Source organism: Mus caroli, unplaced genomic scaffold (assembly GCF_978045245.1).
Source record: "Mus caroli unplaced genomic scaffold, Mus_caroli_1 scaffold_5, whole genome shotgun sequence".
In the NCBI taxonomy this organism is placed as follows: domain Eukaryota; kingdom Metazoa; phylum Chordata; class Mammalia; order Rodentia; family Muridae; genus Mus; species Mus caroli.
In genome coordinates this window covers 64,299,755-64,313,894 of record NW_028227260.1, presented here as the reverse complement: position 1 = coordinate 64,313,894, position 14,140 = coordinate 64,299,755, and positions in this window count along the sequence as shown.

Sequence of the window (14,140 nt, the reverse complement as noted above, 5' to 3'; positions counted from 1 at the left end):
AGTTTTCCCCATTTCTGATATTGCTAACTAAGGGTAGGCCCTTATAGCTTAACACTGAATGACTACTACAGCTTCCTTCAGATTCCCTTTAATCTGGTCAGCTATTTTTTCTTTCTTTTTTTTTTTATTAGATATTTTCTTTATATACATTTCAAATGCTATCCCGAAAGTTCCCTATACCCTCCCCCCACCCTGTTCCCCTACCCACCCACTGCCACTTCTGGCATTCCCTTGTACTGGGGCATATAAAGTTTGCAATACCAAGGGGCCTCTCTTCCCAGTGATGGCCGATGAGGCCATCTTCTGCTACATATGCAGCTAGAGATACGAGCTCTGGAGGTACTGGTTAGTTCATAGTGTTGTTCCACCTATAGGGTTGCAAACCCCTTCAGCTCCTTGTGTGCTTTCTCTAGCTTCTCCATTGGGAGCTCTGTGTTCCATCTTATAGATGACTGTGAGCATTCACTTCTGTATTTGCCAGGCACTGGCATAGCCTCATACGAGACAGCTATTCTGGTCAGCTATTGTGGTAATAATTTTTACTTGCTTTCTCCACCCCCCCCCAACAATCATTTGTTAGTACATTCAAGGAAATACCCTCTGCTCAACTTTCAAGGCTCATATTCTACCATAATCCTCATTTCTCTATATCAGTTGTCCACTCTTCCACACTAGGGGCTTTCAAACTTAAGCATTGGCCAAAGTCATTTAGATAGCGTGGTAAGGCAGAGTTTGCTGTCCTCTCTCTCAGTTTCTGATAGTTATTCTTGGTTGTTAACTTGCATGCATCTGGAATCAAGGAGTGGAAAAAGGAATGGTTCTATTCACTATCACCCCTAGTGACTCACTAGGAAAAATTTTGCTTTCTGATCCCATGACCTTAAGTTCTGCCAGCTTAGAAGTTTTGGTCCCAGAGGTGGAGGTGCTCCTACCAGGAGACACAGCAAATATTTTATTGAGCTGGAAGTTCAGACTTCCACCTGTCCACTTTGGCCTTAAGCTGACAGGTTCAGAAAGGAATAAGAGTGTTAGGAGGGATAATTTATCCAGATTACCAAGAGGAAATTGAATTGCTTCTTCACAATGGAGGTAAGGAAAATTATATTTGGAGTGCAAGAGATCCTTCAGGGTATCTCTTGGTGCTACAATGTCTAGTGATTAAAGTCAACAGGAAACTACAACAACCCAATCTAGGCAAGATGAAAAATGGCACAGATCCTTCAGGAATGAAGGTATCGGTCACTACTCCAGGAAAAAGGCCTAGACATGCTGAGGTGCTTGCCGACAGTGGAGGAAATACAGAATGAACAGTGTAGGAAAGTAATTATAAATGCCAGCAAAAATGAGGATTGTAGTTGACACAGAGTCAAATTTAGTTAAGAATGTGTTCATATAGATATTTATACTCTTTCCTTGATTTCTTTATCATGTAAAATAAATTAAGAGAATATCAGTAATTATCATATGTAAGTTTGAGATATCTTCAGAATGTCCCTCAAAGGGCATCACCACCTAGTCTAAAATATATTATTTGATTATTGCTGTATAAGGGATAGTCATATCATGTTATACATAATTATGTGGTTATTACTTCCATTTGAAAATTGAGTATAACATAAGGAGATATGACTGTGTGTCAAGTTGACAAGGGGTGGACTTGTGATGGCTATAAAGGACATGGAAGAAAGAAGCTTGCCCTCTGCCTGTTTGCTCTTACTTTTTCTAGCAAGTACATTCCTTCACTGGCATAAGATCCTACTTCTTTGGGATTCTGGCATATCATAAAGACAGTGGAGACATCTATCCTTGTGGACTGAACAACCACTGGATTCTTGAACCTTCCATTAGTAGACAGACATTGCTGTGTTAGCTGAATCACAGCCTGAAAGCCTGTAATTCTCTTTCTCTCTGTATTTCTGTAATATCTGTTCCTCCAGAGAACCTGTGGTGGTTTGAATATGCTTGCCCCATGGGAAGTGGCACTATTAGGAGGTGTGGCCTTATTGGAATAGGTGTGGCCTTGTTGGAGGAAGTGTGTTACTGTGTAGGCTCCCTTCAAGAGCTCCTACTGCTCAAGGTTTGCCCAGTGTGGAAGAGTCAGTCTCTTCCTGGTTGCCTTCAGATCAGGATATAGAACTCTCAACTCCTTCTACAGCATACAAGTCTGTCTGGATGATGCCATTGTTCTCACCATGATGATGATGGACTGAACCTTTGAAACTGTAAGCCAGTCCCAATTAAATGTTGTCCTTTATAAGAGTTGCCTTGGTCATGGTGTCTCTTCACAGCAATAAAACCCTAAGACAAATCCTAATATATATACATATATGTGTGTGTGTGTGTGTATATATATATATATATATATATATATATATATATATATATATATATATATATATATATATAACATATATATATAACTTTTTCAGAGCCACTACTATATCTGGTTATAGTGGTGAACACCTGTAATCCTGGAACTTGAGAGTCTGAGGCAGGAGGATCAAGAGTTCCTGACTACCTTGAACTATGTACAAATTTGTGGTGTTTTTGATTATTAATAATTCTGTTAGTTCATTCTCATTCTTCCTCCTGACACTCACCTATCTTATTGTCTTTGCTTACAACTTCTTTGATAGCTCAGACTGCATCCAGTCCAGCTTAAAATCCTATCGATTGTTTTTGTTTTTCAAATTAGTATTATTTAATATAACTTACATCACAGTTTAACTCTATATCTATTATTTGCCCTTATCTAATGAATATGACTTGTATGTCTAACAATATAGTTTTTGGTGCTTAAGCTTTTTAAATATTTTTTATTTTCAACAGACATGGTGTATTTGTACATATTTGTATGATACTGTGTGTCATTTCAATATATATATACAATCTGTAATGATCTGGTCAGGGCAATTTGTATATCTATCACATCAAACATTTGCAGAAGTTATGTTAATCTCCTGTGTATCATTTTTATCTTAGTATGTGTACTGACAAAGTGAGCATAATGCAAATATTTTGTGGCAAGTATATTTTCTTCGCATTTTGCCTCATAATAAGTCCAGCACTAGATTGAATATATATATAATTAAATGTATATTATTTAATAATTATTTAACTGGTTGGTTTCTGTGGCCAGTTAACACATTTTGATAGTAAGATCATGTTTTTGTTTTGTTTTTTTTTTATTTTACCACTAAGCAATGATGAAGGAAAAAATTGCAGAGCTATCTTCAGCCTCAGAAGCCACACTCCAACTCTTGTGCCTATGATGTGAATGTTACCTGCCATGTCTTTCCAAATCTGTATTCATCTTAATGCACTCAGAATTACAGGGCAATGATTATTCCAGGAGATTCTACATAGAACACTGTTCATGATTGCAGCTCTGTACTTAATGGCAAATGGCAGCTGATTGTTTTGCTCTGCCTTAAAGTAGGAAGCATGCCGTAAAAAACAATTTGATGCTGACTGCTGCTTCTAAAGCTTTGTTATACTTCAAGTGCCTTCAACATTTATGGCTCCGGCAGACAGTTGAGAGACATACAACGTTTTATTTCACTCTGTATTAAAGGCAGTATTCGTTGCTTCAACCTGCTGCTGCTACTAAACAGAAGATGTGGCTGGCTCTTTACGGATTTCAAATATGAATATCTAGCTTAATTTATGACTGTTTGGGTTGTGGTTTTCATAAAACATTTAATATAAAATTGAAAGATGTGAAGTCATTCATGAAGCTTGAGTATTTGTTTTTATATTTGCCATCAATGTAATAAAGCTCACAGTGACTAGAAAAGGTACATGAATACCCCACTGAAGAACAATGGCGTGCTCTCAATGATTTCTGAATAGGTTATTTGCAAGATTGGGGATTCTTTTAACTGCAATAAAGCAGAGGAGCGTCATTTTAGCTCCCTGTGTCTTTTGACTGGAAAATCCCAAATTTTGATGGCATTTATTTAATTGTTAAGTCTTGAAACTTCAAATGTTCAAAAGTAATATGTTGAGATATGTTTTTGTAAAATACCTAAATAAGAACATAGTAGCCATCTGGGGGCATAGCTCAATGCTTGAGTGCTTGGCTAGTATTCACAAAGTCCTGCATTCAATCTCCAGCTCTGCGAAACAGACAAACAAAACAATAGCGGCATAAAAATAGGTAGCATTGTTATTGCTTCGTAAAGTAATGTTGGCTTTGTAGTGATTTAAAAGGAGAGCTTTCTTTCTTTTTATCATTTGCTAAAGAGTCGAGTTGATCAGCTCATGGGTTGTGGAATTGCAAAAGACAATGCTGCCACATGGATGGTTCAGGCAAATGTTCAGTGTTTGCTGATAGAATCCTGCCCACTAGGTCATTTACAGCTCTGTACATAAATGCAGAGTCTAGAGACACTCTGGTATTGTGTGGTGACTGTCAAAAACTGGAAGGAGGAAAAGAGTTTTCCTTAGCTTGGAGCCACACAGGAAGATTCTGTCTGCTCCCATAAATGAGAAGGTAACATGGACTTATGGGTTAATTTTCTAAATAGGTGCCTGTATTCCTTCAAATATCATCTCAAAAATTTGCCATACATTTAAAATATAATTATGGTGTTTTATAATAAGAGCTATTAACCCTTATTTATGCTTTTCACTTTGCAAGTATTTAGAAATTGAATCCTGACCATAACTCTATGATAAAGGGAGGATTATTAGAGCTCAAAAATATCCTAAAGCCACTGATTAAGAAATGACATTCCAAATAGAAAATATAAACAAGAGCTTGTATTAAGTAGAAGAAGGTGAGTAAAAAGAGATAAGATTCAGTATGTATGTCAGACCCACAAAGTCATGCTCCCATTTTAGAAATTATAAAACTGAGCTACAGAGGCCATTTCAACTTCTCATAGGGAACATCTTCATAGGTTGCTGACCACTGATGGCTTAAGAATTCTGGTGTATTGGAAAAGCATATTTGAGGTAAAAAAAAAAAAAACACAATCCTTTCTTTTCCTCACTAAATTATGTCTAGCTGTTGAAACCATATGATGATAAAGAAATTACTACCATTTACTTGATGACAGTATGTTCTAATTGGAGACAAAGTATATGGAAAAAAATTAGCAGCCTTTTCAAGTGCTTGCTTTCTCAAACCTGAACATATAAATTGTTACAATCTGAAATGAAGAAAAAAGCAAATGTCAGTCTGTTGCTCACAATCACACTCCTCCAGCAGGGGGTTAAACCAGACCTCCTGGGCTACTAATTATAGTATTAACAAAGGAAAACTGGGTCCTCTCTAAAGCATAGATTCCCATTTAATTTAGGCCTTGGAGATGGTGATAAATACAATAACTATGTATTTAAGAATATGAACTACAGAGTGATATTGAATTGCATTCAAATCCCAAAGCCATTGCTAAGTCTATCCCCTATGCTGGGTCAATTCATCTCTTTTGGCAACAGCGTCTTCGTTTGTAAAGACAGGGAAAGGATAGGTAATTATATGATACCCAATCATAGCAAATAATTATGAAGATTATTTGAGATTTTATGCATGTAAAATGCTCACTCCAGGAAAATACCTCAAAGCCACTGATTAATAAATAGCATTCAAAATAAAAAATGTAAACAAGAGTTTGTATTGTGCACATGAAGGCGACTAACAAGAGATAAGACTAGAAATGAATCAGTATGGGTGGCTGGCCCACAAAGTAATGGGGTTGGTGAGATGGTTCAGTGAGTAAAGGCAATTGTTGCTAGGCCTGACAACCTGGGTTCAATCTTTGGGACTCACGGGATGGAAGGAAGGAGCTAACTGCCACAAGTTAACTGCTGGCCTGTGTATGCATGAACCCTCCCTCCCACATAAATGTGACTCCCCCCCCCCCCCCAAGAATTAAAGTGTCAGTTTTAATATGGACAGACAAGTGAATTCATTTGGCCAGATTCTGGAATCATTTCTTCCCAGATACACTACCAGCACTGGTTACGTCTGTTAACATATTCCGTTTTTATTGTTTTATAATTATGCAATTATAGTTACAATAAAAATTCTCATTTAGATTTTATATCTTGTACTGAAACCTGAAAGTATTATCTATTAGATTTGACTGTGAATCTACAGTCATTGAAGAACAGTCATTGTTACCCTGACATTCTGAATTATTCCCCAGAGTCAGATAATGCAAAGGAATAAAATTCAAATGAAAGTGGTGTTTGGAGAAAAGGTTGATTTATGGAGAAATGAAGAAAATACGTTTCAGCACCTGGACTTTCAGAGATCAGGAAGGCTTGCACCCTTTGACAAGAGGTACATCTTTGAAGTAACTCTAGGTCAACAGCTAGGTCCAAACCTGAGGAGTTGATCTGAAGTCTATTAAGTCCAGAAAGTAGAGGGTGGGAAGCAGAGAGAACAAATGAACCATAAATGCAGGGACAAAGCGGTGGGTTGAAAACATAGTAACAGATAAAGAGCTAAAGCTGGAGCTGAGACTTAAGCTGCACAAACTGAAGAAGGAGAGATTTTTAGAATTGTATTGGGTGCTGTCTTAGGGTTACCATTGCTTTGATGAAACACCATGGCCAAAACGCAAGTTGTGCATGTGGAGGTTGTTCAGCTCCTACTTCTACACTGTAGTCCATTAACAGGGCAGGAACCTGGAGGCAGGAACTGGTATAGAAGCCATGCATGAGTGCTGATTCCTGGCTTTGCTCCTCATGGCTGGCTCAGTTTGTTCTTTTATAAAACCCAAAGCCTAGGGATGGTAACACCCACAGTGTCATCAATCCCTAACTAAGGAAATACCTGACAGACCTGCTTACACTCAGATATTATGTAGGCATCTGCTCAGTTGAATTGCCATACTTTCTAATGATTCTAGTTTGTGTCAACTTAATATAAAACTAGGAGGACAGGAGCATATGTCAGAAGTTAGGTGAGGGGGAAGCAATAGTAATTTTGGTGCAGATGGCATGGGCAGGTGGTTTCCTGGCTTAATCTGAAGTTCTGTTAAAAAAAAAAAAGAGTGATATGAATTGGAGGTTCTTCATAAGCCTTAAATAAAAGCACAGAGAAATAAAGGTTTTGGCCTTGCCCATGAACTGTGGATACTTGAAGAAAGAACTCTTTACTCACAAGCGGAGATTGAATGCAAGCATTGTTCCTGGGAATCATTCTTATACTACATTTTATGCCTGAAAAGATTTACCAATGTAAATCACAGTGTAAATTAAGCTGGAGAGAAGCTTTGTATTAAGAGTACTTGCTGTTCAGAGGACATGGGTTCAATGTCCTAAATATTTCAGATTTGTGTCCCCATTTCCTGCCATTGTCCCAAGAAAAGAATGAGAGTGTCAGTAAAGTTCTTACAGATGGTTTTTGAAATATTTGGCCCAATCGGAAAATAGCTACCTAAATTATGATACATCAACCAGATGGAATTACAAAGTTTATGAAAAAAGATAAAAGAAAAATGAATTAAAATGGAAAACTAAATTGAATAAAAGAGAAAATAGCATATGATTTTCAGTTGCAACCATAACTGTGTCTTTAAAAATACGTTGATAAAGACTGGAAAGAAACATGAATAAACAAGAAAACAATATTGATATAGTGTAGATACAGGCATCTTTTTTTGAAATTTTACAATGTGTTGCTTTGACACAATGCTTTTATTTCATTTTTAAAATGTATGAACGCTTATGATGAAAAGTTTAAGTGGTAAATAACTGAAAAGGAAAAAGCAAAAGTGGATCATTCAGTTTTTATCAACCTTCATTTACTCATCCAGGTTTGTATGATCACTGAAGAGTACAATCCTGTCTCTTTCCAGGTGATAAATGCCATGACTTTAGGTGCTGGCTCTTTAGTTTGAGACAGTATTTTAATGGATATTTCAGTCTAACCAGAAATTCCCAATCCTCCAGCCTCCACTCTGAAGTACTGGGATTATAGATATGCTCTAATACATCCAGCTCAACTCTGCTTTAATAGCTATCAAATCATTTAAAAAATATATTATGACCAGAGATGGTGGCATATGCTTCAATTCTACCACTCAAGAGGCAGAGGAGGCAGTTGTCTGTGTGGTCAAGGCCAGCCTGGTATACACAGTAAGTTCTAAGATAGCCAGGACTATGTAGTGAGTCCTTGTCTCAAACAAAAACAAATCCAACAAATAAAAAATACTATATTTTAATGTATGGTGGGGGTATTTCACAGGATGTGTGTGAGGGTCAGAAGATAAGTTGTGAAAGCGGGTTCTCTCCGGTTCAGTTCAGGATATGATCCTTGTCAGCACACTCCTTTACTGGCTGAGCCTTATTGCCAGTCCATAACTCTCATCTTGAATTTCAGCCTTCTTTCCTGAACTTTATACTTTCATGTTCATGTTTATTGGTTCTTCAGTTCAAAACTTCATAGTTACCATGCAAGTAAACTGAATATCTGTCATTTTGTTGGATTTGTTAAATGCATGCAAAAGAATATTTTTAAAGTATTTTAATTGGAGTTTGTGATATTCAGAAATAAAGAATAAATTGGTAATATGCAGAACCTGAAAACAAAACAAAACAAACAAACCAAAAATAGCCACCAAAGTTGGAATTTTATCATCTTCTATCATCTTCCCATTTGGCTAATGGCAATTCAATTGGTCATTCGGGTGAAATCCTTTGCTTCGTCCTTTCCCTAGCAGCAAGAGCAATTTGTCTACTTCATCCATTCTATTTCTGGGATATGCTCATAATCTTTTCTTCCACCTTCATTGCACTTGTCCTTAACCTCCACCCCCACTGGACTCTTGTAGTAGCTTGTTTTTGTTCCTAATCTTCATATGTTGTGCTACAAGCCCCACATTGCTGTTAAAAGAATTCCATTTTTATTTTGTTCTAATGTTTTGGCAGGGTCTCCACATATAGCATAGACTGGCCTTGAATTTGCAATCTTTCTGCCTCCTTTTCCAAGTGCTGTGATTACAGGAGCACACCATTATTAAGAATAAAAAATTAAGAATATTTGTGGTGCTGGGGTAAAACCCAGAGCCTCACATACTCCAGGATGTCACGCTTTTGACACAACATTCTTTTTCTAAAAATATCTGCATATATTTAAGTCCAAACATTTCATGTGCATGGCTTTTAGATATTTTTTAATCACCTAGCCTTGCCAGAGTCACATATAAGAAGTCTGCACTTAACCTAAATGTCTATAATTCTTGTTTGGAGCAAAGTCAGTTCCTTTAACACCCCCTAGTCTCTGTCTTCGGTGGTTCTTAAGTGCAAAGTGTCCTTTTACTTGTTCTGTAATCAACAAAATCCTTACCTTTCACAGCCCAACTAAAATGCCATCTTTCTTTGAAGCCAATTTTATCTGCTTCACTGGAAAGTAATTGTTAGTAATTATTCCTCCTTTTCTGTTCCTACAGCAGACTATTTGGGCTTCTTCTGTAGCACCTATTCCAAACCCCCTCTATCAGAAAGATGTGTTCTTGTGGCAGTGAATGTAAGCAGATTTTAGGTGCCTTGAAGACAGTGTTATAGTGAGTGCTGTGTGCATGGGCATTGGACATACTCTTTGGAGAGGATTTAATTCTTAGACTGGAATTATCTTTCATTGCCTCTTTTCACAGCTACAATGACCCAGGATGCAAAGTAAACCAACCTTTACTTTGGAGAACTATTTTTTATTTTATTTTATTTTTAATGATAGAGTTGTAGCTGTGAGTGTCCTGGAACTAGTTATGTATGTCAGGCTGGCCTCAGAGATCCACCTGCCCCCGCCTCTTGAGTGTGGGACCCTAGAGAACTATTTTTAACCAAAATATGTTTTGTTGTCCTCTGATGTGGAGAAAAGTGAAGAAGCCAAGTCTCAGACCCATATATCTTCTCTTTTCTAATGAACATAGCCTAAGTTTAGGCAAGCCAGAAGTAGTAGCAGCAAACTGGACTTTCTTAAGGGATTGAGAAATCCATCTGTTGAAATCTCATTGTCGTCTATCAGGCAGTGTGTTGCCCTGGGCAGCCAGCCTCTGTTAACTTCTTACTAATTTTAGGGTTTTTTTTTTCTTCTCAAAAACTTTCATGGGTTACTTTTAGACTATATAGAAAGCATAGAAAATCCACAATAAACTTAGACATTCTCATTGGCTCAAATGTTAGGGAACATAGGTTCTTATGATTTTGCTGTTAATTTACTATGGAATATTGGGTAAGTGAAATAAGCTTTTCTTTTGGCTTATTTCTTTTAGTTTTTCAAAATGATAAGGTCAAACCAAGTCATATCCAAACTGTTTTTTGTGCTGTGATATTGTATGGTGTGATTGTGATAAGGCCTCCCACAATAAACTCTTATGTGAACAAATGAATAAAAATGATTAAGTATTTAAAAGAGTGGCATGGTTATAAAGATTGAATACATTTACATAGAATAAGGTATGGTGAAGTAGAGAGTAAGAGGAACATATTTCAACCAAGAATATAATTTCTATGTTTAACTTTGTGTTTTAGAATAAATTCTGAAATGGTTTCTGAAATCCCAGGATATGTGTAATTATTTTATTACTTCTTTTTTTTTTTTCCCTAAGAGAGAGCCTTGGTGGCTCTGGCTATCCTGGAATAGGATCAGACTGGCCTGGAATTTACACTGATCCTTCTGCCTCTGCCTCTGCCTCTGCCTCTGCCTCTGCCTCTGCCTCTGCCTCTGCCTCTGCCTCTGCCTCTGCCTCTGCCTCTGCCTCTGCCTCTGCCTCTGCCTCTGCCTCTGCCTCTGCCTCTGCCTCTGCCTCTGCCTCTGCCTCTGCCTCTGCCTCTGCCTCTGCCTCTGCCTCTGCCTCTGCCTCTGCCTCTGCCTCTGCCTCTGCCTCTGCCTCCCAAGTGCTGGGTTTAAAAGCCATGCATCTCTGTACCTGGCTTTATTATTCATTTCTATAATTTTTATTTTTCTCATCTTTTTCTTCAATGAGAGGAGTAAAATGAAAGGAGGAGATAAATTTTTCATTCATGAGAAGCACACACACACACACACAAACACACACACAAACACAGGGGGGCATAGGGGAGAGTTCCTAATTTAATCTTCACAGCAACCTGTCAGAAAATTGACTTTATTTATATCTTTATGGATTAAAAAAAAACCCTGATTTTCAGAAAATTCATCAAATTTACTTTTTTAGTAAGGCTGAGAGTCAGCTATTTATTGCAAAACCCTGATTCCTTCTGCTACTCTGCCACTCCCAGCCCTAGTATATATAATTCCCAGAGACATTCTTTTCATACTATTTCATGGTGAACAACAACCAAGATCTTCCGAGTTTGGAGTTGAGGAACTAGCGATTTTATTTACTGAACTGGCTGGTTTTGTGTGTCAACTTGACACAGGCTGGAGTTATCACAGAGAAAGGAGCTTCAGTTGGGGAAATGCCTCCATGAGATCCAGCTGTAAGGCATTTTCTCAAGTAGTGATCAAGGTGGGAGGGCCCCATATGGGTGGTGCAATCCCTGGGCTGGTAGTCTTGGGTTCTATAATAGAGCAGGCTGAGCATGCCAGGGGAAGCAAGCCTGTAAGGAACATCCCTCCATGGCCTCTGTATCAGCTCCTGCTTCCTGACCTGCTTGAGTTCCAGTCCTGACTTCCTTTAGTGATGAACAGCAACATGGAACTCTAAGCTGAATAAACCCTTTCCTCCCCAACTTGGTTCTTGGTCATGATGTTTGTGCAGGAATAGAAACCCTGACTAAGATATTTACAGTAAGCCTTTTATTTAATAAGGTTATTTAAAACCTTGATACCTTGGGTATGATTCCTGCACCTTCTCCTGGAGATCCTAAGATTACATGGAATCTGTATTCATCAGTGGGAGGTTTCTCATAGTGCCCTGGCATATGGCCTTTACTGTTCATATTCATCATCAAAGCTAGCAAAAACAAAAACAAAAACAAAAAACTCAATACACACAGCTAGTAGCTGAAATAATACAGAATAATTATGGAAGTGACATCCCATTAACTTTTTCATATTCTATTATGTTCTATTAAATAGAGGAAATTTACTGAGCATGCCTACAGTCAGGGGAAGGGAATTACACAAAAGTATGAACCTCAGGAGGCAGAGATCACAGCACAGCATTTGAATCTTATTGTCTCAAGCACTATGTAGCTGTCAAAAAGAATGAAGAAGCTAGTTACTGTCATGGCATAATTTCTAGTACATGCTGTTAAATTAAGAAGCAACATATAAAAGAGTGTCTATAGAGCATTCTCCTTTATAAAAGTAAAGGAAATGTTAGAACTTCGGTATGTCATTTGTATAAAGAAATACAAAAAGAAGAGAATAAACGGTAAAATTATTTGTTACATGTATGGTACAGTTGTGAATGAGATTTATATAACGGGCAAATCAGAATATGTAGGATGAGAGTGGAGTAACCCCTGCCTGTCTATGCCTTTTTATATAACATTGACATTTAATAACATAGTAAGGTTTCATATGCTTTCAAATTAAATAATTAATATCAGTCATCTTGGAGGTAGAGAGACAGGAAAGGCCTAAAACGGAGTACAGAGAGTAGCAACTATGCATGACTGGACTGCAAATGTACAATATAACTATAGTATAACTGAATCAGGTGAGGAAGAAAATACTGATGTGTTAGGTGTACTAAAATGCGTCATCTTCTAACAATTTGATAAATCACTTGTCTTATATGTGCTTTTGCTTAGGAGTAGGATAATCAAGTTAAAATGAAGCCATCTGGTCAGATCCTGTGGTAGTTTGGATGAGAAATGTTCCCAGTAAATTCATGTATTTGAACATGTATCCCCAATCCAGTTTGACTTAGGTCCTTATAAAAAGGGGAAAAAATTGGACATGGAGCCAAACATGCACAGAAGGCAGATGCTGTGAAGGGAGAGAGGTAGGTAAAGATGAAGGAAGAGATTGGAGTGAAACGTCTATAAACCAGGAACCAATTAGAAGCTAGAATGCATGGAACAGATTCTACTTCATGGCCCACAGAAGGAATCAACATAGTCAACATGTGGATTTTAAACTTGTTTGTTTGTTTGTCTTACTTTTAGATGATGTTTTTCTTTTATTGAAAATAGATTTATTTTCATACAGTACATTCTGATTATGTTTCCCATCCCCCAGCTCCTCCAAGATCCTCCCCACATCCCCTCCCAATTGAATCCACACCCTTTCTGTCACTCCTTAGAAAATAAACAGGCATCTAAAGAATAATAAAATAAGATAAAACAAAAACAAACAAGCCAGAACAGGACAAAACAAAGAGTCCCTCTGTGTGTGTGTGGGTGTATGTGTGTGTGGGAGTGGTTGTAAGAAGAGTAGAGAGGAGAGCATGAGATAGAAAGGAGAGATCCCAAAGGAAGAGGACAAACACTGATTAATGGAATGTGTGTGACACAAGAGTGGAAGTTGAAATTAGAGGAAGGAGAGACCGAGTTTCAGGCTCCGGACATTCAGGCACCTTCCCTGCCAGAGGAGAGGTGTCCACCCTGCACAGGAGGGCTTTGCCACAGCATCTGGGGGAGCCATCTTGGTTCCTGGATCCCAGGGAGACTAGTCTGCGCAGGTGAGAGTGTGGAATACAGAAGCTACACGGATTCTGGGACAAGCCCTGTTTCGGGGCTTTGTCTTCTGTCAGGAGGCAGGTCCAAATGCCAGATATCAGTCCACCTTCCCTGTAAGAGGAGAGCTTGCCTGCAGAGAGTACTCTGACCTCTGAAAATCAGAGGAGAGAGCTAGTCTCCCAGGACTGCTGATAAAGGCTAACAGACTCACAAGAGGAACAAGCTCTAACCAGAGACAACTATAACAACTAACTCCAGAGATTACCAGATGGTGAAAGGCAAACATAAGAATCTTACTAACAGAAACCAAGACCACTCACCATCATCAGAACCCAGCACTCCCACCTCACCCAGTCCTGGACACCCCAACACACCTGAAAAGCTAGACCCGGATTTAAAGGCATATCTCATGATGATGGTAAAGGACATCAAGAAGGACTTTATTAACTCACTTAAAGAAATACAGGAGAGCACTGCTAAAGAGTTACAATTCCTTAAAGAAAAACAGGAAAACACAACCAAACAGGTAGAAGTCCTTAAAGAAAAACAGGAAAACACATCCAAACAGGTA